This window comes from Taudactylus pleione, unplaced genomic scaffold (assembly GCF_031769625.1).
Source record: "Taudactylus pleione unplaced genomic scaffold, aTauple2 ptg000593l, whole genome shotgun sequence".
In the NCBI taxonomy this organism is placed as follows: Eukaryota; Metazoa; Chordata; class Amphibia; order Anura; family Myobatrachidae; genus Taudactylus; species Taudactylus pleione.
This window is the reverse complement of record NW_028284995.1, coordinates 175,951-202,467: the sequence shown is the minus strand read 5'-3', so window position 1 is coordinate 202,467 and position 26,517 is coordinate 175,951. Positions and strand designations below refer to the sequence as shown.

The window sequence follows — 26,517 nt, the reverse complement described above, 5'->3', positions numbered from 1 at the left end:
TGCCGAAACCCGGGATCGAACCAGGGACCTTTAGATCTTCAGTCTAACGCTCTCCCAACTGAGCTATTTTGGCAAGGTATGTGTATGGCAAAAGTCACTAAGACCTCAACTGAGCTATGTTTGCATGGTTACACAAGGTTAAGTATCAATATTTTTCTGTCATCATGATTGCATGAAATGAAGAGAAAAGATGTGTTTTATACTGTAAATATATCCATTACAAACCCTTAATCATACATTTAAGTAAAAGCTTTAACAAATTGTGGTCAGGAAGCATTGTTAGATTACTTCAAATTTTCATAATAGTTAGAGTAGCATGACTTACAACATGAAAACAATATTTAAGCTGTATTTATGCACCGTGTTGTTAAATAAACATTCTCATCATTTAGAAGTTACCACTGAATACTCAACTATGTTAAGAAATGATGTTGTTTACATTTGAAATACTTAAAAACTGATAACTGCTCAAGGAAAGAAGAAAAAAGGTACTCAAACATGCTGAAACCCGGGACCTTTAGATCTTCAGTCTAACGCTCTCCCAACTGAGCTATTTTGGCAAAGTCTGTGTATGGCAAAAGTCACTAAGACCTCAACTGAGCTATGTTTGCATGGTTACACAAGGTTTAGTATCAATATTTTTCTGTCATCATGATAGCATGAAATGAAAAGAAAATATGTGTTTTATACTGTAAATATATCCATTACAAACCCTTAATCATACATTTAAGTAAAAGTTTTAACAAATTGTGGTCAGGAAGCATTGTTAGATTACTTCAAATTTTCATAATAGTTAGAGTAGCGTGACTTACAACATGAAAACAATATTTAAGCTGTATTTATGCACCGTGGTGTTAAATAAACATTCTCATCATTTAGAAGTTACTACTGAATACTCAACTATGTTAAGAAATGATGTTGTTTAAATTTGAAATAATTAAATTCTGATCACTACTCAAGGAAAAAAGAAAAATGCACTCAAACATGCCGAAACCAGGGACCTTTAGATCTTCAGTCTAACGCTCTCCCAACTGAGCTATTTCGGCAAGGTCTGTGTATGGCAAAGGTCACTAAGACATCAACTGAGCTATGTTTGCATGGTTTCACAAGGTTAAGTATCAATATTTTTCAGTCAGCATGATTGCATGAAATGAAAAGAAAATAGGTGTTTTATACTGTAAATATATCCATTACAAACCCTTAATCATACATTTAAGTAAAAGTTTTAACAAATTGTGGTCAGGAAGCATTGTTAGATTACTTAAAATTTTCATAATAGTTAGAGTAGCGTGACTTAAAACATGAAAACAATATTTAAGCTGTATTTATGCACCGTGTTGTTAAATAAACATTCTCATCATTTAGAAGTTACTACTGAATACTCAACTATGTTAAGAAATGATGTTGTTTAAATTTGAAATAATTAAATTCTGATCACTACTCAAGGAAAAAAGAAAAATGCACTCAAACATGCCAAAACCAGGGACCATTAGATCTTCAGTCTAACGCTCTCCCAACTGAGCTATTTCGGCAAGGTCTGTGTATGGCAAAAGTCACTAAGACATCAACTGAGCTATGTTTGCATGGTTACACAAGGTTAAGTATCAATATTTTTCTGTCAGCATGATAGCATGAAATGAAAAGAAAATATGTGTTTTATACTGTAAATATATCCATTACAAACCCTTAATCATACATTTAAGTAAAAGTTTTAACAAATTGTGGTCAGGAAGCATTGTTAGATTACTTCAAATTTTCATAATAGTTAGAGTAGCGTGACTTAAAACATGAAAACAATATTTAAGCTGTATTTATGCACCGTGTTGTTAAATAAACATTCTCATCATTTAGAAGTTACTACTGAATACTCAACTATGTTAAGAAATGATGTTGATTAAATTTGAAATAATTAAATTCTGATCACTACTTATGGAAAAAAGAAATATGCACTCAAACATGCCGAAACCAGGGACCTTTAGATCTTCAGTCTAACGCTCTCCCAACTGAGCTATTTCGGCATGGTCTGTGTATGGCAAAAGTCACTAAGACATCAACTGAGCTATGTTTGCATGGTTACACAAGGTTAAGTATCAATATTTTTCTGTCAGCATGATTGCATGAAATGAAAAGAAAATATGTGTTTTATACTGTAAATATATCCATTACAAACCCTTAATCATACATTTAAGTAAAAGTTTTAACAAATTGTGGTCAGGAAGCATTGTTAGATTACTTCAAATTTTCATAATAGTTAGAGTAGCGTGACTTAAAACATGAAAACAATATTTAAGCTGTATTTATGCACCGTGTTGTTAAATAAACATTCTCATCATTTAGAAGTTACTACTGAATACTCAACTATGTTAAGAAATGATGTTGTTTAAATTTGAAATAATTAAATTCTGATCACTACTCATGGAAAAAAGAAATATGCACTCAAACATGCCGAAACCAGGGACCTTTAGATCTTCAGTCTAATGCTCTCCCAACTGAGCTATTTCGGCATGGTCTGTGTATGGCAAAAGTCACTAAGACATCAACTGAGCTATGTTTGCATGGTTACACAAGGTTAAGTATCAATATTTTTCTATCATCATGATTGCATGAAATGAAGAGAAAAGATGTATTTTATACTGTAAATATATAAATTACAAACCCTTAATCATACATTTAAGTAAAAGTTTTAACAAATTGTGGTCAGGAAGCAGTTAGTTTACTTCAAATTTTCATAATAGAGTAGCATAACGGACAACATGAAAACAATATTTAAGCTGTATTTATGCACCGTGTTGTTAAATAAACATTCTCATCATTTAGAAGTTACTACTGAATACTCAACTATGTTAAGAAATGATGTTGTTTAAATTTGATATAATTAAATTCTGATCACTACTCAAGGAAAAAAGAAAAATGCACTCAAACATGCCAAAACCAGGGACCATTAGATCTTCAGTCTAACGCTCTCCCAACTGAGCTATTTCGGCAAGGTCTGTGTATGGCAAAAGTCACTAAGACATCAACTGAGCTATGTTTGCATGGTTACACAAGGTTAAGTATCAATATTTTTCTGTCAGCATGATAGCATGAAATGAAAAGAAAATATGTGTTTTATACTGTAAATATATCCATTACAAACCCTTAATCATACATTTAAGTAAAAGTTTTAACAAATTGTGGTCAGGAAGCATTGTTAGATTACTTCAAATTTTCATAATAGTTAGAGTAGCGTGACTTAAAACATGAAAACAATATTTAAGCTGTATTTATGCACCGTGTTGTTAAATAAACATTCTCATCATTTAGAAGTTACTACTGAATACTCAACTATGTTAAGAAATGATGTTGATTAAATTTGAAATAATTAAATTCTGATCACTACTTATGGAAAAAAGAAATATGCACTCAAACATGCCGAAACCAGGGACCTTTAGATCTTCAGTCTAACGCTCTCCCAACTGAGCTATTTCGGCATGGTCTGTGTATGGCAAAAGTCACTAAGACATCAACTGAGCTATGTTTGCATGGTTACACAAGGTTAAGTATCAATATTTTTCTGTCAGCATGATTGCATGAAATGAAAAGAAAATATGTGTTTTATACTGTAAATATATCCATTACAAACCCTTAATCATACATTTAAGTAAAAGTTTTAACAAATTGTGGTCAGGAAGCATTGTTAGATTACTTCAAATTTTCATAATAGTTAGAGTAGCGTGACTTAAAACATGAAAACAATATTTAAGCTGTATTTATGCACCGTGTTGTTAAATAAACATTCTCATCATTTAGAAGTTACTACTGAATACTCAACTATGTTAAGAAATGATGTTGTTTAAATTTGAAATAATTAAATTCTGATCACTACTCATGGAAAAAAGAAATATGCACTCAAACATGCCGAAACCAGGGACCTTTAGATCTTCAGTCTAATGCTCTCCCAACTGAGCTATTTCGGCATGGTCTGTGTATGGCAAAAGTCACTAAGACATCAACTGAGCTATGTTTGCATGGTTACACAAGGTTAAGTATCAATATTTTTCTGTCATCATGATTGCATGAAATGAAGAGAAAAGATGTATTTTATACTGTAAATATATAAATTACAAACCCTTAATCATACATTTAAGTAAAAGTTTTAAAAAATTGTGGTCAGGAAGCAGTTAGTTTACTTCAAGTTTTCATAATAGAGTAGCATAACGGACAACATGAAAACAATATTTAAGCTGTATTTATGCACCGTGTTGTTAAATAAACATTCTCATCATTTAGAAGTTACTACTGAATACTCAACTATGTTAAGAAATGATGTTGTTTAAATTTGAAATAATTAAATTCTGATCACTACTCAAGGAAAAAGAAAAATGAACTCAAACATGCCGAAACCCGGGATCGAACCAGGGACCTTTAGATCTTCAGTCTAACGCTCTCCCAACTGAGCTATTTCGGCAAGGTATGTGTATGGCAAAAGTCACTAAGACCTCAACTGAGCTATGTTTGCATGGTTACACAAGGTTAAGTATCAATATTTTTCTGTCATCATGATTGCATGAAATGAAGAGAAAAGATGTGTTTTATACTGTAAATATATCCATTACAAACCCTTAATCATACATTTAAGTAAAAGCTTTAACAAATTGTGGTCAGGAAGCATTGTTAGATTACTTCAAATTTTCATAATAGTTAGAGTAGCATGACTTACAACTTGAAAACAATATTTAAGCTGTATTTATGCACCGTGTTGTTAAATAAACATTCTCATCATTTAGAAGTTACCACTGAATACTCAACTATGTTAAGAAATGATGTTGTTTACATTTGAAATACTTAAAAACTGATAACTGCTCAAGGAAAGAAGAAAAAAGGTACTCAAACATGCTGAAACCCGGGACCTTTAGATCTTCAGTCTAACGCTCTCCCAACTGAGCTATTTTGGCAAAGTCTGTGTATGGCAAAAGTCACTAAGACCTCAACTGAGCTATGTTTGCATGGTTACACAAGGTTTAGTATCAATATTTTTCTGTCATCATGATAGCATGAAATGAAAAGAAAATATGTGTTTTATACTGTAAATATATCCATTACAAACCCTTAATCATACATTTAAGTAAAAGTTTTAACAAATTGTGGTCAGGAAGCATTGTTAGATTACTTCAAATTTTCATAATAGTTAGAGTAGCGTGACTTAAAACATGAAAACAATATTTAAGCTGTATTTATGCACCGTGTTGTTAAATAAACATTCTCATCATTTAGAAGTTACTACTGAATACTCAACTATGTTAAGAAATGATGTTGTTTAAATTTGATATAATTAAATTCTGATCACTACTCAAGGAAAAAAGAAAAATGCACTCAAACATGCCAAAACCAGGGACCATTAGATCTTCAGTCTAACGCTCTCCCAACTGAGCTATTTCGGCAAGGTCTGCGTATGGCAAAAGTCACTAAGACATCAACTGAGCTATGTTTGCATGGTTACACAAGGTTAAGTATCAATATTTTTCTGTCAGCATGATAGCATGAAATGAAAAGAAAATATGTGTTTTATACTGTAAATATATCCATTACAAACCCTTAATCATACATTTAAGTAAAAGTTTTAACAAATTGTGGTCAGGAAGCATTGTTAGATTACTTCAAATTTTCATAATAGTTAGAGTAGCGTGACTTAAAACATGAAAACAATATTTAAGCTGTATTTATGCACCGTGTTGTTAAATAAACATTCTCATCATTTAGAAGTTACTACTGAATACTCAACTATGTTAAGAAATGATGTTGATTAAATTTGAAATAATTAAATTCTGATCACTACTTATGGAAAAAAGAAATATGCACTCAAACATGCCGAAACCAGGGACCTTTAGATCTTCAGTCTAACGCTCTCCCAACTGAGCTATTTCGGCATGGTCTGTGTATGGCAAAAGTCACTAAGACATCAACTGAGCTATGTTTGCATGGTTACACAAGGTTAAGTATCAATATTTTTCTGTCAGCATGATTGCATGAAATGAAAAGAAAATATGTGTTTTATACTGTAAATATATCCATTACAAACCCTTAATCATACATTTAAGTAAAAGTTTTAACAAATTGTGGTCAGGAAGCATTGTTAGATTACTTCAAATTTTCATAATAGTTAGAGTAGCGTGACTTAAAACATGAAAACAATATTTAAGCTGTATTTATGCACCGTGTTGTTAAATAAACATTCTCATCATTTAGAAGTTACTACTGAATACTCAACTATGTTAAGAAATGATGTTGTTTAAATTTGAAATAATTAAATTCTGATCACTACTCATGGAAAAAAGAAATATGCACTCAAACATGCCGAAACCAGGGACCTTTAGATCTTCAGTCTAATGCTCTCCCAACTGAGCTATTTCGGCATGGTCTATGTATGGCAAAAGTCACTAAGACATCAACTGAGCTATGTTTGCATGGTTACACAAGGTTAAGTATCAATATTTTTCTGTCATCATGATTGCATGAAATGAAGAGAAAAGATGTATTTTATACTGTAAATATATAAATTACAAACCCTTAATCATACATTTAAGTAAAAGTTTTAACAAATTGTGGTCAGGAAGCAGTTAGTTTACTTCAAGTTTTCATAATAGAGTAGCATAACGGACAACATGAAAACAATATTTAAGCTGTATTTATGCACCGTGTTGTTAAATAAACATTCTCATCATTTAGAAGTTACTACTGAATACTCAACTATGTTAAGAAATGATGTTGTTTAAATTTGAAATAATTAAATTCTGATCACTACTCAAGGAAAAAGAAAAATGAACTCAAACATGCCGAAACCCGGGATCGAACCAGGGACCTTTAGATCTTCAGTCTAACGCTCTCCCAACTGAGCTATTTCGGCAAGGTATGTGTATGGCAAAAGTCACTAAGACCTCAACTGAGCTATGTTTGCATGGTTACACAAGGTTAAGTATCAATATTTTTCTGTCATCATGATTGCATGAAATGAAGAGAAAAGATGTGTTTTATACTGTAAATATATCCATTACAAACCCTTAATCATACATTTAAGTAAAAGCTTTAACAAATTGTGGTCAGGAAGCATAGTTAGATTACTTCAAATTTTCATAATAGTTAGAGTAGCATGACTTACAACATGAAAACAATATTTAAGCTGTATTTATGCACCGTGTTGTTAAATAAACATTCTCATCATTTAGAAGTTACCACTGAATACTCAACTATGTTAAGAAATGATGTTGTTTACATTTGAAATACTTAAAAACTGATAACTGCTCAAGGAAAGAAGAAAAAAGGTACTCAAACATGCTGAAACCCGGGACCTTTAGATCTTCAGTCTAACGCTCTCCCAACTGAGCTATTTTGGCAAAGTCTGTGTATGGCAAAAGTCACTAAGACCTCAACTGAGCTATGTTTGCATGGTTACACAAGGTTTAGTATCAATATTTTTCTGTCATCATGATAGCATGAAATGAAAAGAAAATATGTGTTTTATACTGTAAATATATCCATTACAAACCCTTAATCATACATTTAAGTAAAAGTTTTAACAAATTGTGGTCAGGAAGCATTGTTAGATTACTTCAAATTTTCATAATAGTTAGAGTAGCGTGACTTACAACATGAAAACAATATTTAAGCTGTATTTATGCACCGTGGTGTTAAATAAACATTCTCATCATTTAGAAGTTACTACTGAATACTCAACTATGTTAAGAAATGATGTTGTTTAAATTTGAAATAATTAAATTCTGATCACTACTCAAGGAAAAAAGAAAAATGCACTCAAACATGCCGAAACCAGGGACCTTTAGATCTTCAGTCTAACGCTCTCCCAACTGAGCTATTTCGGCAAGGTCTGTGTATGGCAAAGGTCACTAAGACATCAACTGAGCTATGTTTGCATGGTTTCACAAGGTTAAGTATCAATATTTTTCAGTCAGCATGATTGCATGAAATGAAAAGAAAATAGGTGTTTTATACTGTAAATATATCCATTACAAACCCTTAATCATACATTTAAGTAAAAGTTTTAACAAATTGTGGTCAGGAAGCATTGTTAGATTACTTCAAATTTTCATAATAGTTAGAGTAGCGTGACTTAAAACATGAAAACAATATTTAAGCTGTATTTATGCACCGTGTTGTTAAATAAACATTCTCATCATTTAGAAGTTACTACTGAATACTCAACTATGTTAAGAAATGATGTTGTTTAAATTTGAAATCATTAAATTCTGATCACTACTCAAGGAAAAAAGAAAAATGCACTCAAACATGCCAAAACCAGGGACCATTAGATCTTCAGTCTAACGCTCTCCCAACTGAGCTATTTCGGCAAGGTCTGTGTATGGCAAAAGTCACTAAGACATCAACTGAGCTATGTTTGCATGGTTACACAAGGTTAAGTATCAATATTTTTCTGTCAGCATGATAGCATGAAATGAAAAGAAAATATGTGTTTTATACTGTATATATATCCATTACAAACCCTTAATCATACATTTAAGTAAAAGTTTTAACAAATTGTGGTCAGGAAGCATTGTTAGATTACTTCAAATTTTCATAATAGTTAGAGTAGCGTGACTTAAAACATGAAAACAATATTTAAGCTGTATTTATGCACCGTGTTGTTAAATAAACATTCTCATCATTTAGAAGTTACTACTGAATACTCAACTATGTTAAGAAATGATGTTGATTAAATTTGAAATAATTAAATTCTGATCACTACTTATGGAAAAAAGAAATATGCACTCAAACATGCCGAAACCAGGGACCTTTAGATCTTCAGTCTAACGCTCTCCCAACTGAGCTATTTCGGCATGGTCTGTGTATGGCAAAAGTCACTAAGACATCAACTGAGCTATGTTTGCATGGTTACACAAGGTTAAGTATCAATATTTTTCTGTCAGCATGATTGCATGAAATGAAAAGAAAATATGTGTTTTATACTGTAAATATATCCATTACAAACCCTTAATCATACATTTAAGTAAAAGTTTTAACAAATTGTGGTCAGGAAGCATTGTTAGATTACTTCAAATTTTCATAATAGTTAGAGTAGCGTGACTTAAAACATGAAAACAATATTTAAGCTGTATTTATGCACCGTGTTGTTAAATAAACATTCTCATCATTTAGAAGTTACTACTGAATACTCAACTATGTTAAGAAATGATGTTGTTTAAGTTTGGAATAATTAAATTCTGATCACTACTCATGGAAAAAAGAAATATGCACTCAAACATGCCGAAACCAGGGACCTTTAGATCTTCAGTCTAATGCTCTCCCAACTGAGCTATTTCGGCATGGTCTGTGTATGGCAAAAGTCACTAAGACATCAACTGAGCTATGTTTGCATGGTTACACAAGGTTAAGTATCAATATTTTTCTATCATCATGATTGCATGAAATGAAGAGAAAAGATGTATTTTATACTGTAAATATATAAATTACAAACCCTTAATCATACATTTAAGTAAAAGTTTTAACAAATTGTGGTCAGGAAGCAGTTAGTTTACTTCAAATTTTCATAATAGAGTAGCATAACGGACAACATGAAAACAATATTTAAGCTGTATTTATGCACCGTGTTGTTAAATAAACATTCTCATCATTTAGAAGTTACTACTGAATACTCAACTATGTTAAGAAATGATGTTGTTTAAATTTGAAATAATTAAATTCTGATCACTACTCAAGGAAAAAGAAAAATGAACTCAAACATGCCGAAACCCGGGATCGAACCAGGGACCTTTAGATCTTCAGTCTAACGCTCTCCCAACTGAGATATTTCGGCAAGGTATGTGTATGGCAAAAGTCACTAAGACCTCAACTGAGCTATGTTTGCATGGTTACACAAGGTTAAGTATCAATATTTTTCTGTCATCATGATTGCATGAAATGAAGAGAAAAGATGTGTTTTATACTGTAAATATATCCATTACAAACCCTTAATCATACATTTAAGTAAAAGTTTTAACAAATTGTGGTCAGAAAGCAGTTAGTTTATTTCAAATTTTCATAATAGAGTAGCATGATGGACATCATGAAAACAATATTTAAGCTGTATTTATGCACCGTGTTGTTAAATAAACATTCTCATCATTTAGAAGTTACCACTGAATACTCAACTATGTTAAGAAATGATGTTGTTTACATTTGAAATACTTAAAAACTGATAACTGCTCAAGGAAAGAAGAAAAAAGGTACTCAAACATGCTGAAACCCGGGACCTTTAGATCTTCAGTCTAACGCTCTCCCAACTGAGCTATTTCGGCATGGTCTGTGTATGGCAAAAGTCACTAAGACATCAACTGAGCTATGTTTGCATGGTTACACAAGGTTAAGTATCAATATTTTTCTGTCATCATGATTGCATGAAATGAAGAGAAAAGATGTATTTTATACTGTAAATATATAAATTACAAGCCCTTAATCATACATTTATGTAAAAGTTTTAACAAATTGTTGTCAGGAAGCAGTTAGTTTACTTCAAATTTTCATAATAGAGTAGCATGATGGACAACATGAAAACAATATTTAAGCTGTATTTATGCACCGTGGTGTTAAATAAACATTCTCATCATTTAGAAGTTACTACTGAATACTCAACTATGTTAAGAAATGATGTTGTTTAAATTTGAAATAATTAAATTCTGATCACTACTCAAGGAAAAAAGAAAAATGCACTCAAACATGCCGAAACCAGGGACCTTTAGATCTTCAGTCTAACGCTCTCCCAACTGAGCTATTTCGGCAAGGTCTGTGTATGGCAAAAGTCACTAAGACATCAACTGAGCTATGTTTGCATGGTTTCACAAGGTTAAGTATCAATATTTTTCAGTCAGCATGATTGCATGAAATGAAAAGAAAATAGGTGTTTTATACTGTAAATATATCCATTACAAACCCTTAATCATACATTTAAGTAAAAGTTTTAACAAATTGTGGTCAGGAAGCATTGTTAGATTACTTCAAATTTTCATAATAGAGTAGCATGATGGACAACATGAAAACAATATTTAAGCTGTATTTATGCACCGTGTTGTTAAATAAACATTCTCATCATTTAGAAGTTACTACTGAATACTCAACTATGTTAAGAAATGATGTTGTTTAAATTTGAAATAATTAAATTCTGATTACTACTCAAGCAAAAAAGAAAACATGCCGAAACCCGGGATCGAACCAGGGACCTTTAGATCTTCAGTCTAACACTCTCCCTACTGAGCTATTTCGGCAAGGTATGTGTATGGCAAAAGTCACTAAGACCTCAACTGAGCTATGTTTGCATGGTTACACAAGGTTAAGTATCAATATTTTTCTGTCATCATGATTGCATGAAATGAAGAGAAAAGATGTATTTTATACTGTAAATATATAAATTACAAGCCCTTAATCATACATTTAAGTAAAAGTTTTAACAAATTGTGGTCAGGAAGCAGTTAGTTTACTTCAAATTTTCATAATAGCGTAGCATGACGGACAACATGAAAACAATATTTAAGCTGTATTTATACACCGTGTTGTTAAATAAACATTTTCATCATTTAGAAGTTACTACTGAATACTCAACTATGTTAAGAAATTATGTTGTTTAAATTTGAAATAATTAAATTCTGATCACTACTCAAGGAAAAAAGAAAAATGAACTCAAACATGCCGAAACCCGGGATCGAACCAAGGACCTTTAGATCTTCAGTCTAACGCTCTCCCAACTGAGCTATTTCGGCAAGGTATGTGTATGGCAAAAGTCACTAAGACCTCAACTGAGCTATGTTTGCATGGTTACACAAGGTTAAGTATCAATATTTTTCTGTCATCATGATTGCATGAAATGAAGAGAAAAGATGTGTTTTATACGGTAAATATATCCATTACAAACCCTTAATCATACATTTAAGTAAAAGTTTTAACAAATTGTGGTCAGGAAGCATTGTTAGATTACTTCAAATTTTCATAATAGTTAGAGTAGCGTAACTTAAAACATGAAAACAATATTTAAGCTGTATTTATGCACCGTGTTGTAAAATAAACATTCTCATCATTTAGAAGTTACTACTGAATACTCAACTATGTTAAGAAATGATGTTGTTTAAATTTGAAATAATTAAATTCTGATCACTAATCAAGGAAAAAAGAAAAATGCACTCAAACATGCCAAAACCAGGGACCTTTAGATCTTCAGTCTAATGCTCTCCCAACTGAGCTATTTCAGCAAGGTCTGTGTATGGCCAAAGTCACTAAGACATCAACTGAGCTATGTTTGCATGGTTACACAAGGTTAAGTATCAATATTTTTCTGTCAGCATGATAGCATGAAATGAAAAGAAAATATGTGCTTTATACTGTAAATATATCCATTACAAACCCTTAATCATACATTTAAGTAAAAGTTTTAACAAATTGTGGTCAGGAAGCATTGTTAGATTACTTCAAATTTTCATAATAGTTAGAGTAGCGTGACTTAAAACATGAAAACAATATTTAAGCTGTATTTATGCACCGTGTTGTTAAATAAACATTCTCATCATTTAGAAGTTACTACTGAATACTCAACAATGTTAAGAAATGATGTTGATTAAATTTGAAATAATTAAATTCTGATCACTACTCATGGAAAAAAGAAATATGCACTCAAACATGCCGAAACCAGGGACCTTTAGATCTTCAGTCTAACGCTCTCCCAACTGAGCTATTTCGGCATGGTCTGTGTATGGCAAAAGTCACTAAGACATCAACTGAGCTATGTTTGCATGGTTACACAAGGTTAAGTATCAATATTTTTCTGTCCTCATGATTGCATGAAATGAAGAGAAAAGATGTATTTTATACTGTAAATATATAAATTACAAGCCCTTAATCATACATTTAAGTAAAAGTTTTAACAAATTGTGGTCAGGAAGCAGTTAGTTTACTTCAAATTTTCATAATAGAGTAGCATGATGGACATCATGAAAACAATATTTAAGCTGTATTTATGCACCGTGTTGTTAAATATACATTCTCATCATTTAGAAGTTACCACTGAATACTCAACTATGTTAAGAAATGATGTTGTTTACATTTGAAATACTTAAAAACTTATAACTGCTCAAGGAAAGAAGAAAAAAGGTACTCAAACATGCTGAAACCCGGGACCTTTAGATCTTCAGTCTAACGCTCTCCCAACTGAGCTATTTTGGCAAAGTCTGTGTATGGCAAAAGTCACTAAGACCTCAACTGAGCTATGTTTGCATGGTTACACAAGGTTTAGTATCAATATTTTTCTGTCATCATGATTGCATGAAATGAAGAGAAAATATGTGTTTTATACTGTAAATATATCCATTACAAACCCTTAATCATACATTTAAGTAAAAGTTTTAACAAATTGTGGTCAGGAAGCATTGTTAGATTACTTCAAATTTTCATAATAGTTAGAGTAGCGTGACTTACAACATGAAAACAATATTTAAGCTGTATTTATGCACCGTGGTGTTAAATAAACATTCTCATCATTTAGAAGTTACTACTGAATACTCAACTATGTTAAGAAATGATGTTGTTTAAATTTGAAATAATGAAATTCTGATCACTACTCAAGGAAAAAAAGAAAAATGCACTCAAACAAGCCGAAACCAGGGACCTTTAGATCTTCAGTCTAACGCTCTCCCAACTGAGCTATTTCGGCAAGGTCTGTGTATGGCAAAAGTCACTAAGACATCAACTGAGCTATGTTTGCATGGTTTCACAAGGTTAAGTATCAATATTTTTCTGTCAGCATGATTGCATGAAATGAAAAGAAAATATGTGTTTTATACTGTAAATATATCCATTACAAACCCTTAATCATACATTTAAGTAAAAGTTTTAACAAATTGTTGTCAGGAAGCATTGTTAGATTACTTCAAATTTTCATAATAGTTAGAGTAGCGTAACTTAAAACATGAAAACAATATTTAAGCTGTATTTATGCACCGTGTTGTTAAATAAACATTCTCATCATTTAGAAGTTACTACTGAATACTCAACTATGTTAAGAAATGATGTTGTTTAAATTTGAAATAATTAAATTCTGATCACTACTCAAGGAAAAAAGAAAAATGCACTCAAACATGCCAAAACCAGGGACCTTTAGATCTTCAGTCTAACGCTCTCCCAACGGAGCTATTTTGGCAAAGTCTGTGTATGGCAAAAGTCACTAAGACCTCAACTGAGCTATGTTTGCATGGTTACACAAGGTTTAGTATCAATATTTTTCTGTCATCATGATTGCATGAAATGAAAAGAAAATATGTGTTTTATACTGTAAATATATCCATTACAAACCCTTAATCATACATTTAAGTAAAAGTTTTAACAAATTGTGGTCAGGAAGCATTGTTAGATTACTTCAAATTTTCATAATAGTTAGAGTAGCGTGACTTACAACATGAAAACAATATTTAAGCTGTATTTATGCACCGTGGTGTTAAATAAACATTCTCATCATTTAGCAGTTACTACTGAATACTCAACTATGTTAAGATATGATGTTGTTTAAATTTGAAATAATTAAATTCTGATCACTACTCAAGGAAAAAAGAAAAATGCACTCAAACATGCCGAAACCCGGGATCGAACCAGGGACCTTTAGATCTTCAGTCTAACACTCTCCCAACTGAGCTATTTCGGCAAGGTATGTGTATGGCAAAAGTCACTAAGACCTCAACTGAGCTATGTTTGCATGGTTACACAAGGTTAAGTATCAATATTTTTCTGTCATCATGATTGCATGAAATGAAGAGAAAAGATGTGTTTTATACTGTAAATATATCCATTACAAACCCTTAATCATACATTTAAGTAAAAGTTTTAATAAATTGTGGTCAGAAAGCAGTTAGTTTATTTCAAATTTTCATAATAGAGTAGCATGATGGACATCATGAAAACAATATTTAAGCTGTATTTATGCACCGTGTTGTTAAATAAACATTCTCATCATTTAGAAGTTACCACTGAATACTCAACTATGTTAAGAAATGATGTTGTTTACATTTGAAATACTTAAAAACTGATAACTGCTCAAGGAAAGAAGAAAAAAGGTACTCAAACATGCTGAAACCCGGGACCTTTAGATCTTCAGTCTAACGCTTTCCCAACGGAGCTATTTTGGCAAAGTCTGTGTATGGCAAAAGTCACTAAGACCTCAACTGAGCTGTTTGCATGGTTTCACAAGGTTAAGTATCAATATTTTTCTGTCAGCATGATTGCATGAAATGAAAAGAAAATATGTGTTTTATACTGTAAATATATCCATTACAAACCCTTAATCATACATTTAAGTAAAAGTTTTAACAAATTGTGGTCAGGAAGCATTGTTAGAATACTTCAAATTTTCATAATAGTTAGAGTAGCGTGACTTACAACATGAAAACAATATTTAAGCTGTATTTATGCACCGTGGTGTTAAATAAACATTCTCATCATTTAGAAGTTACTACTGAATACTCAACTATGTTAAGAAATGATGTTGTTTAAATTTGAAATAATTAAATTCTGATCACTACTCAAGGAAAAAAGAAAAATGCACTCAAACATGCCGAAACCAGGGACCTTTAGATCTTCAGTCTAACGCTCTCCCAACTGAGCTATTTCGGCAAGGTCTGTGTATGGCAAAAGTCACTAAGACATCAACTGAGCTATGTTTGCATGGTTTCACAAGGTTAAGTATCAATATTTTTCTGTCAGCATGATTGCATGAAATGAAAAGAAAATATGTGTTTTATACTGTAAATATATCCATTACAAACCCTTAATCATACATTTAAGTAAAAGTTTTAACAAATTGTGGTCAGGAAGCATTGTTAGATTACTTCAAATTTTCATAATAGTTAGAGTAGCGTAACTTAAAACATGAAAACAATATTTAAGCTGTATTTATGCACCGTGTTGTTAAATAAACATTCTCATCATTTAGAAGTTACTACTGAATACTCAACTATGTTAAGAAATGATGTTGTTTAAATTTGAAATAATTAAATTCTGATCACTACTCAAGGAAAAAAGAAAAATGCACTCAAACATGCCAAAACCAGGGACTTTTAGATCTTCAGTCTAACGCTCTCCCAACTGAGCTATTTCGGCAAGGTCTGTGTATGGCAAAAGTCACTAAGACATCAACTGAGCTATGTTTGCATGGTTACACAAGGTTAAGTATCAATATTTTTCTGTCAGCATGATAGCATGAAATGAAAAGAAAATATGTGTTTTATACTGTAAATATATCCATTACAAACCCTTAATCATACATTTAAGTAAAAGTTTTAACAAATTGTGGTCAGGAAGCATTGTTAGATTACTTCAAATTTTCATAATAGTTAGAGTAGCGTAACTTAAAACATGAAAACAATATTTAAGCTGTATTTATGCACCGTGTTGTTAAATAAACATTCTTATCATTTAGAAGTTACTACTGAATACTCAACTATGTTAAGAAATGATGTTGTTTAAATTTGAAATAATTAAATTCTGATCACTACTCAAGGAAAAAAGAAAAATGCACTCAAACATGCCAAAACCAGGGACTTTTAGATCTTCAGTCTAACGCTCTCCCAACTGAGCTATTTCGGCAAGGTCTGTGTATGGCAAAAGTCACTAAGACATCAACTGAGCTATGTTTGCATGGTTACACAAGGTTAAGTATCAATATTTTTCTGTCAGCATGATAGCATGAAATGAAAAGAAAATATGTGTTTTATACTGTAAATATATCCATTACAAACCCTTAATCATACATTTAAGTAAAAGTTTTAACAAATTGTGGTCAGGAAGCATTGTTAGATTACTTCAAATTTTCATAATAGTTAGAGTAGCGTGACTTAAAACATGAAAACAATATTTAAGCTGTATTTATGCACCGTGTTGTTAAATAAACATTCTCATCATTTAGAAGTTACTACTGAATACTCAACAATGTTAAGAAATGATGTTGATTAAATTTGAAATAATTAAATTCTGATCACTACTCATGGAAAAAAGAAATATGCACTCAAACATGCCGAAACCAGGGACCTTTAGATCTTCAGTCTAACGCTCTCCCAACTGAGCTATTTCGGCATGGTCTGTGTATGGCAAAAGTCACTAAGACATCAACTGAGCTATGTTTGCATGGTTACACAAGGTTAAGTATCAATATTTTTCTGTCATCATGATTGCATGAAATGAAGAGAAAAGATGTATTTTATACTGTAAATATATAAATTACAAGCCCTTAATCATACATTTAAGTAAAAGTTTTAACAAATTGTGGTCAGGAAGCAGTTAGTTTACTTCAAATTTTCATAATAGAGTAGCATGATGGACAACATGAAAACAATATTTAAGCTGTATTTATGCACCGTGTTGTTAAATAAACATTCTCATCATTTAGAAGTTACTACTGAATACTCAGCTATATTAAGAAATGATGTTGTTTAAATTTGAAATAATTAAATTCTGATCACTACTCAAGCAAAAAAGAAAAATGCACTCAAACATGCCAAAACCCGGGATCGAACCAGGGACCTTTAGATCTTCAGTCTAACACTCTCCCAACTGAGCTATTTCGGCAAGGTATGTGTATGGCAAAAGTCACTAAGACCTCAACTGAGCTATGTTTGCATGGTTACACAAGGTTAAGTATCAATATTTTTCTGTCATCATGATTGCATGAAATGAAGAGAAAAGATGTGTTTTATACTGTAAATATATCCATTACAAACCCTTAATCATACATTTAAGTAAAAGTTTTAACAAATTGTGGTCAGAAAGCAGTTAGTTTATTTCAAATTTTCATAATAGAGTAGCATGATGGACATCATGAAAACAATATTTAAGCTGTATTTATGCACCGTGTTGTTAAATATACATTCTCATCATTTAGAAGTTACCACTGAATACTCAACTATGTTAAGAAATGATGTTGTTTACATTTGAAATACTTAAAAACTGATAACTGCTCAAGGAAAGAAGAAAAAAGGTACTCAAACATGCTGAAACCCGGGACCTTTAGATCTTCAGTCTAACGCTCTCCCAACTGAGCTATTTTGGCAAAGTCTGTGTATGGCAAAAGTCACTAAGACCTCAACTGAGCTATGTTTGCATGGTTACACAAGGTTTAGTATCAATATTTTTCTGTCAGCATGATTGCATGAAATGAAAAGAAAATATGTGTTTTATACTGTAAATATATCCATTACAAACCCTTAATCATACATTTAAGTAAAAGTTTTAACAAATTGTGGTCAGGAAGCATTGTTAGATTACTTCAAATTTTCATAATAGTTAGAGTAGCGTGACTTAAAACATGAAAACAATATTTAAGCTGTATTTATGCACCGTGGTGTTAAATAAACATTCTCATCATTTAGAAGTTACTACTGAATACTCAACTATGTTAAGAAATGATGTTGTTTAAATTTGAAATAATTAAATTCTGATCACTACTCAAGGAAAAAAGAAAATGCACTCAAACAAGCCGAAACCAGGGACCTTTAGATCTTCAGTCTAACGCTCTCCCAAATGAGCTATTTCGGCAAGGTCTGTGTATGGCAAAAGTCACTAAGACATCAACTGAGCTATGTTTGCATGGTTTCACAAGGTTAAGTATCAATATTTTTCTGTCAGCATGATTGCATGAAATGAAAAGAAAATATGTGTTTTATACTGTAAATATATCCATTACAAACCCTTAATCATACATTTAAGTAAAAGTTTTAACAAATTGTGGTCAGGAAGCATTGTTAGATTACTTCAAATTTTCATAATAGTTAGAGTAGCGTGACTTAAAACATGAAAACAATATTTAAGCTGTATTTATGCACCGTGTTGTTAAATAAACATTCTCATCATTTAGAAGTTACTACTGAATACTCAACTATGTTAAGAAATGATGTTGATTAAATTTGAAATAATTAAATTCTGATCACTACTCATGGAAAAAAGAAATATGCACTCAAACATGCCGAAACCAGGGACCTTTAGATCTTCAGTCTAACGCTCTCCCATCTGAGCTATTTCGGCATGGTCTGTGTATGGCAAAAGTCACTAAGACCTCAACTGAGCTATGTTTGCATGGTTACACAAGGTTAAGTATCGATATTTTTCTGTCATCATGATTGCATGAAATTAAGAGAAAATATGTGTTTTATACTGTAAATATATCCATTACAAACCCTTAATCATACATTTAAGTAAAAGTTTTAACAAATTGTGGTCAGGAAGCATTGTTAGATTACTTCAAATTTTCATAATAGTTAGAGTAGCGTGACTTACAACATGAAAACAATATTTAAGCTGTATTTATGCACCGTGGTGTTAAATAAACATTCTCATCATTTAGAAATTACTACTGAATACTCAACTATGTTAAGAAATGATGTTGTTTAAATTTGAAATAATGAAATTCTGATCACTACTCAAGGAAAAATGAAAAATGCACTCAAACATGCCGAAACCAGGGACCTTTAGATCTTCAGTCTAATGCTCTCCCAACTGAGCTATTTCGGCAAGGTCTGTGTATGGCAAAGTCACTAAGACATCAACTCAGCTATGTTTGCATGGTTTCACAAGGTTAAGTATCAATATTTTTCTGTCAGCATGATTGCATGAAATGAAAAGAAAATATGTGTTTTATACTGTAAATATATCCATTACAAACCCTTAATCATACATTTAAGTAAAAGTTTTAACAAATTGTTGTCAGGAAGCATTGTTAGATTACTTCAAATTTTCATAATAGTTAGAGTAGCGTAACTTAAAACATGAAAACAATATTTAAGCTGTATTTATGCACCGTGTTGTTAAATAAACATTCTCATCATTTAGAAGTTACTACTGAATACTCAACTATGTTAAGAAATGATGTTGTTTAAATTTGAAATAATTAAATTCTGATCACTACTCAAGGAAAAAAGAAAAATGCACTCAAACATGCCAAAACCAGGGACCTTTAGATCTTCAGTCTAACGCTCTCCCAACTGAGCTATTTTGGCAAGGTCTGTGTATGGCAAAAGTCACTAATACATCAACTGAGCTATGTTTGCATGGTTACACAAGGTTAAGTATCAATATTTTTCTGTCAGCATGATAGCATGAAATGAAAAGAAAATATGTGTTTTATACTGTAAATATATCCATTACAAACCCTTAATCATACATTTAAGTAAAAGTTTTAACAAATTGTGGTCAGGAAGCATTGTTAGATTACTTCAAATTTTCATAATAGTTAGAGTAGCGTGACTTAAAACATGAAAACAATATTTAAGCTGTATTTATGCACAGTGTTGTTAAATAAACATTCTCATCATTTAGAAGTTACTACTGAATACTCAACTATGTTAAGAAATGATGTTGATTAAATTTGAAATAATTAAATTCTGATCACTACTCATGGAAAAAAGAAATATGCACTCAAACATGCCGAAACCAGGGACCTTTAGATCTTCAGTCTAACGCTCTCCCATCTGAGCTATTTCGGCATGGTCTGTGTATGGCAAAAGTCACTAAGACCTCAACTGAGCTATGTTTGCATGGTTACACAAGGTTAAGTATCGATATTTTTCTGTCATCATGATTGCATGAAATTAAGAGAAAATATGTGTTTTATACTGTAAATATATCCATTACAAACCCTTAATCATACATTTAAGTAAAAGTTTTAACAAATTGTGGTCAGGAAGCATTGTTAGATTACTTCAAATTTTCATAATAGTTAGAGTAGCGTGACTTACAACATGAAAACAATATTTAAGCTGTATTTATGCACCGTGGTGTTAAATAAACATTCTCATCATTTAGAAATTACTACTGAATACTCAACTATGTTAAGAAATGATGTTGTTTAAATTTGAAATAATTAAATTCTGATCACTACTCAAGGAAAAAAGAAAAATGCACTCAAACATGCCGAAACCAGGGACCTTTAGATCTTCAGTCTAACGCTCTCCCAACTGAGCTATTTCGGCAAGGTCTGTGTATGGCAAAAGTCACTAAGACATCAACTGAGCTATGTTTGCATGGTTTCACAAGGTTAAGTATCAATATTTTTCTGTCAGCATGATTGCATGAAATGAAAAGAAAATATGTGTTTTATACTGTAAATATATCCATTACAAACCCTTAATCATACATTTAAGTAAAAGTTTTAACAAATTGTGGTCAGGAAGCATTGTTAGATTACTTCAAATTTTCATAATAGTTAGAGTAGCGTAACTTAAAACATGAAAACAATATTTAAGCTGTATTTATGCACCGTGTTGTTAAATAAACATTCTCATCATTTAGAAGTTACTACTGAATACTCAACTATGTTAAGAAATGATGTTGTTTAAATTTGAAATAATTAAATTCTGATCACTACTCAAGGAAAAAAGAAAAATACACTCAAACATGCCAAAACCAGGGACTTTTAGATCTTCAGTCTAACGCTCTCCCAACTGAGCTATTTCGGCAAGGTCTGTGTATGGCAAAAGTCACTAAGACATCAACTGAGCTATGTTTGCATGGTTACACAAGGTTAAGTATCAATATTTTTCTGTCAGCATGATAGCATGAAATGAAAAGAAAATATGTGTTTTATACTGTAAATATATCCATTACAAACCCTTAATCATACATTTAAGTAAAAGTTTTAACAAATTGTGGTCAGGAAGCATTGTTAGATTACTTCAAATTTTCATAATAGTTAGAGTAGCGTAACTTAAAACATGAAAACAATATTTAAGCTGTATTTATGCACCGTGTTGTTAAATAAACATTCTTATCATTTAGAAGTTACTACTGAATACTCAACTATGTTAAGAAATGATGTTGTTTAAATTTGAAATAATTAAATTCTGATCACTACTCAAGGAAAAAAGAAAAATGCACTCAAACATGCCAAAACCAGGGACTTTTAGATCTTCAGTCTAACGCTCTCCCAACTGAGCTATTTCGGCAAGGTCTGTGTATGGCAAAAGTCACTAAGACATCAACTGAGCTATGTTTGCATGGTTACACAAGGTTAAGTATCAATATTTTTCTGTCAGCATGATAGCATGAAATGAAAAGAAAATATGTGTTTTATACTGTAAATATATCCATTACAAACCCTTAATCATACATTTAAGTAAAAGTTTTAACAAATTGTGGTCAGGAAGCATTGTTAGATTACTTCAAATTTTCATAATAGTTAGAGTAGCGTGACTTAAAACATGAAAACAATATTTAAGCTGTATTTATGCACCGTGTTGTTAAATAAACATTCTCATCATTTAGAAGTTACTACTGAATACTCAACAATGTTAAGAAATGATGTTGATTAAATTTGAAATAATTAAATTCTGATCACTACTCATGGAAAAAAGAAATATGCACTCAAACATGCCGAAACCAGGGACCTTTAGATCTTCAGTCTAACGCTCTCCCAACTGAGCTATTTCGGCATGGTCTGTGTATGGCAAAAGTCACTAAGACATCAACTGAGCTATGTTTGCATGGTTACACAAGGTTAAGTATCAATATTTTTCTGTCATCATGATTGCATGAAATGAAGAGAAAAGATGTATTTTATACTGTAAATATATAAATTACAAGCCCTTAATCATACATTTAAGTAAAAGTTTTAACAAATTGTGGTCAGGAAGCAGTTAGTTTACTTCAAATTTTCATAATAGAGTAGCATGATGGACAACATGAAAACAATATTTAAGCTGTATTTATGCACCGTGTTGTTAAATAAACATTCTCATCATTTAGAAGTTACTACTGAATACTCAGCTATATTAAGAAATGATGTTGTTTAAATTTGAAATAATTAAATTCTGATCACTACTCAAGCAAAAAAGAAAAATGCACTCAAACATGCCAAAACCCGGGATCGAACCAGGGACCTTTAGATCTTCAGTCTAACACTCTCCCAACTGAGCTATTTCGGCAAGGTATGTGTATGGCAAAAGTCACTAAGACCTCAACTGAGCTATGTTTGCATGGTTACACAAGGTTAAGTATCAATATTTTTCTGTCATCATGATTGCATGAAATGAAGAGAAAAGATGTGTTTTATACTGTAAATATATCCATTACAAACCCTTAATCATACATTTAAGTAAAAGTTTTAACAAATTGTGGTCAGAAAGCAGTTAGTTTATTTCAAATTTTCATAATAGAGTAGCATGATGGACATCATGAAAACAATATTTAAGCTGTATTTATGCACCGTGTTGTTAAATATACATTCTCATCATTTAGAAGTTACCACTGAATACTCAACTATGTTAAGAAATGATGTTGTTTACATTTGAAATACTTAAAAACTGATAACTGCTCAAGGAAAGAAGAAAAAAGGTACTCAAACATGCTGAAACCCGGGACCTTTAGATCTTCAGTCTAACGCTCTCCCAACTGAGCTATTTTGGCAAAGTCTGTGTATGGCAAAAGTCACTAAGACCTCAACTGAGCTATGTTTGCATGGTTACACAAGGTTTAGTATCAATATTTTTCTGTCAGCATGATTGCATGAAATGAAAAGAAAATATGTGTTTTATACTGTAAATATATCCATTACAAACCCTTAATCATACATTTAAGTAAAAGTTTTAACAAATTGTGGTCAGGAAGCATTGTTAGATTACTTCAAATTTTCATAATAGTTAGAGTAGCGTGACTTAAAACATGAAAACAATATTTAAGCTGTATTTATGCACCGTGGTGTTAAATAAACATTCTCATCATTTAGAAGTTACTACTGAATACTCAACTATGTTAAGAAATGATGTTGTTTAAATTTGAAATAATTAAATTCTGATCACTACTCAAGGAAAAAAGAAAATGCACTCAAACAAGCCGAAACCAGGGACCTTTAGATCTTCAGTCTAACGCTCTCCCAAATGAGCTATTTCGGCAAGGTCTGTGTATGGCAAAAGTCACTAAGACATCAACTGAGCTATGTTTGCATGGTTTCACAAGGTTAAGTATCAATATTTTTCTGTCAGCATGATTGCATGAAATGAAAAGAAAATATGTGTTTTATACTGTAAATATATCCATTACAAACCCTTAATCATACATTTAAGTAAAAGTTTTAACAAATTGTGGTCAGGAAGCATTGTTAGATTACTTCAAATTTTCATAATAGTTAGAGTAGCGTGACTTAAAACATGAAAACAATATTTAAGCTGTATTTATGCACCGTGTTGTTAAATAAACATTCTCATCATTTAGAAGTTACTACTGAATACTCAACTATGTTAAGAAATGATGTTGATTAAATTTGAAATAATTAAATTCTGATCACTACTCATGGAAAAAAGAAATATGCACTCAAACATGCCGAAACCAGGGACCTTTAGATCTTCAGTCTAACGCTCTCCCATCTGAGCTATTTCGGCATGGTCTGTGTATGGCAAAAGTCACTAAGACCTCAACTGAGCTATGTTTGCATGGTTACACAAGGTTAAGTATCGATATTTTTCTGTCATCATGATTGCATGAAATTAAGAGAAAATATGTGTTTTATACTGTAAATATATCCATTACAAACCCTTAATCATACATTTAAGTAAAAGTTTTAACAAATTGTGGTCAGGAAGCATTGTTAGATTACTTCAAATTTTCATAATAGTTAGAGTAGCGTGACTTACAACATGAAAACAATATTTAAGCTGTATTTATGCACCGTGGTGTTAAATAAACATTCTCATCATTTAGAAATTACTACTGAATACTCAACTATGTTAAGAAATGATGTTGTTTAAATTTGAAATAATGAAATTCTGATCACTACTCAAGGAAAAATGAAAAATGCACTCAAACATGCCGAAACCAGGGACCTTTAGATCTTCAGTCTAACGCTCTCCCAACTGAGCTATTTCGGCAAGGTCTGTGTATGGCAAAAGTCACTAAGACATCAACTCAGCTATGTTTGCATGGTTTCACAAGGTTAAGTATCAATATTTTTCTGTCAGCATGATTGCATGAAATGAAAAGAAAATATGTGTTTTATACTGTAAATATATCCATTACAAACCCTTAATCATACATTTAAGTAAAAGTTTTAACAAATTGTTGTCAGGAAGCATTGTTAGATTACTTCAAATTTTCATAATAGTTAGAGTAGCGTAACTTAAAACATGAAAACAATATTTAAGCTGTATTTATGCACCGTGTTGTTAAATAAACATTCTCATCATTTAGAAGTTACTACTGAATACTCAACTATGTTAAGAAATGATGTTGTTTAAATTTGAAATAATTAAATTCTGATCACTACTCAAGGAAAAAAGAAAAATGCACTCAAACATGCCAAAACCAGGGACCTTTAGATCTTCAGTCTAACGCTCTCCCAACTGAGCTATTTTGGCAAGGTCTGTGTATGGCAAAAGTCACTAATACATCAACTGAGCTATGTTTGCATGGTTACACAAGGTTAAGTATCAATATTTTTCTGTCAGCATGATAGCATGAAATGAAAAGAAAATATGTGTTTTATACTGTAAATATATCCATTACAAACCCTTAATCATACATTTAAGTAAAAGTTTTAACAAATTGTGGTCAGGAAGCATTGTTAGATTACTTCAAATTTTCATAATAGTTAGAGTAGCGTGACTTAAAACATGAAAACAATATTTAAGCTGTATTTATGCACCGTGTTGTTAAATAAACATTCTCATCATTTAGAAGTTACTACTGAATACTCAACTATGTTAAGAAATGATGTTGATTAAATTTGAAATAATTAAATTCTGATCACTACTCATGGAAAAAAGAAATATGCACTCAAACATGCCGAAACCAGGGACCTTTAGATCTTCAGTCTAACGCTCTCCCATCTGAGCTATTTCGGCATGGTCTGTGTATGGCAAAAGTCACTAAGACCTCAACTGAGCTATGTTTGCATGGTTACACAAGGTTAAGTATCGATATTTTTCTGTCATCATGATTGCATGAAATTAAGAGAAAATATGTGTTTTATACTGTAAATATATCCATTACAAACCCTTAATCATACATTTAAGTAAAAGTTTTAACAAATTGTGGTCAGGAAGCATTGTTAGATTACTTCAAATTTTCATAATAGTTAGAGTAGCGTGACTTACAACATGAAAACAATATTTAAGCTGTATTTATGCACCGTGGTGTTAAATAAACATTCTCATCATTTAGAAATTACTACTGAATACTCAACTATGTTAAGAAATGATGTTGTTTAAATTTGAAATAATTAAATTCTGATCACTACTCAAGGAAAAAAGAAAAATGCACTCAAACATGCCGAAACCAGGGACCTTTAGATCTTCAGTCTAACGCTCTCCCAACTGAGCTATTTCGGAAAGGTCTGTGTATGGCAAAAGTCACTAAGACATCAACTGAGCTATGTTTGCATGGTTTCACAAGGTTAAGTATCAATATTTTTCTGTCAGCATGATTGCATGAAATGAAAAGAAAATATGTGTTTTATACTGTAAATATATCCATTACAAACCCTTAATCATACATTTAAGTAAAAGTTTTAACAAATTGTGGTCA

General features: G+C 31.5%; 9 non-coding genes across 9 annotated transcripts; all 9 read right to left on the bottom strand.

Annotated features, from left to right (window-relative positions):
* On the bottom strand, positions 1 to 73 carry TRNAF-GAA (transfer RNA phenylalanine (anticodon GAA)). Its single transcript has one exon. It is a non-coding gene; the product is annotated as a tRNA-Phe (tRNA).
* A 4,301-nt stretch (positions 74 to 4,374) lies between these two features.
* Positions 4,375 to 4,447, bottom strand: TRNAF-GAA (transfer RNA phenylalanine (anticodon GAA)). Its single transcript has one exon. It is a non-coding gene; the product is annotated as a tRNA-Phe (tRNA).
* A 2,363-nt stretch (positions 4,448 to 6,810) lies between these two features.
* Positions 6,811 to 6,883, bottom strand: TRNAF-GAA (transfer RNA phenylalanine (anticodon GAA)). Its single transcript has one exon. It is a non-coding gene; the product is annotated as a tRNA-Phe (tRNA).
* Positions 6,884 to 9,732: 2,849 nt separating this feature from the next.
* On the bottom strand, positions 9,733 to 9,805 carry TRNAF-GAA (transfer RNA phenylalanine (anticodon GAA)). Its single transcript has one exon. It is a non-coding gene; the product is annotated as a tRNA-Phe (tRNA).
* A 1,371-nt stretch (positions 9,806 to 11,176) lies between these two features.
* Positions 11,177 to 11,249, bottom strand: TRNAF-GAA (transfer RNA phenylalanine (anticodon GAA)). Its single transcript has one exon. It is a non-coding gene; the product is annotated as a tRNA-Phe (tRNA).
* Positions 11,250 to 11,668: 419 nt separating this feature from the next.
* Positions 11,669 to 11,741, bottom strand: TRNAF-GAA (transfer RNA phenylalanine (anticodon GAA)). Its single transcript has one exon. It is a non-coding gene; the product is annotated as a tRNA-Phe (tRNA).
* A 2,851-nt stretch (positions 11,742 to 14,592) lies between these two features.
* TRNAF-GAA (transfer RNA phenylalanine (anticodon GAA)) lies at positions 14,593 to 14,665 on the bottom strand. The gene has a single exon. It is a non-coding gene; the product is annotated as a tRNA-Phe (tRNA).
* A 2,842-nt stretch (positions 14,666 to 17,507) lies between these two features.
* On the bottom strand, positions 17,508 to 17,580 carry TRNAF-GAA (transfer RNA phenylalanine (anticodon GAA)). The gene has a single exon. It is a non-coding gene; the product is annotated as a tRNA-Phe (tRNA).
* Positions 17,581 to 22,852: 5,272 nt separating this feature from the next.
* TRNAF-GAA (transfer RNA phenylalanine (anticodon GAA)) lies at positions 22,853 to 22,925 on the bottom strand. Its single transcript has one exon. It is a non-coding gene; the product is annotated as a tRNA-Phe (tRNA).
* Between the last annotated feature and the right edge of the window lie 3,592 nt (positions 22,926 to 26,517).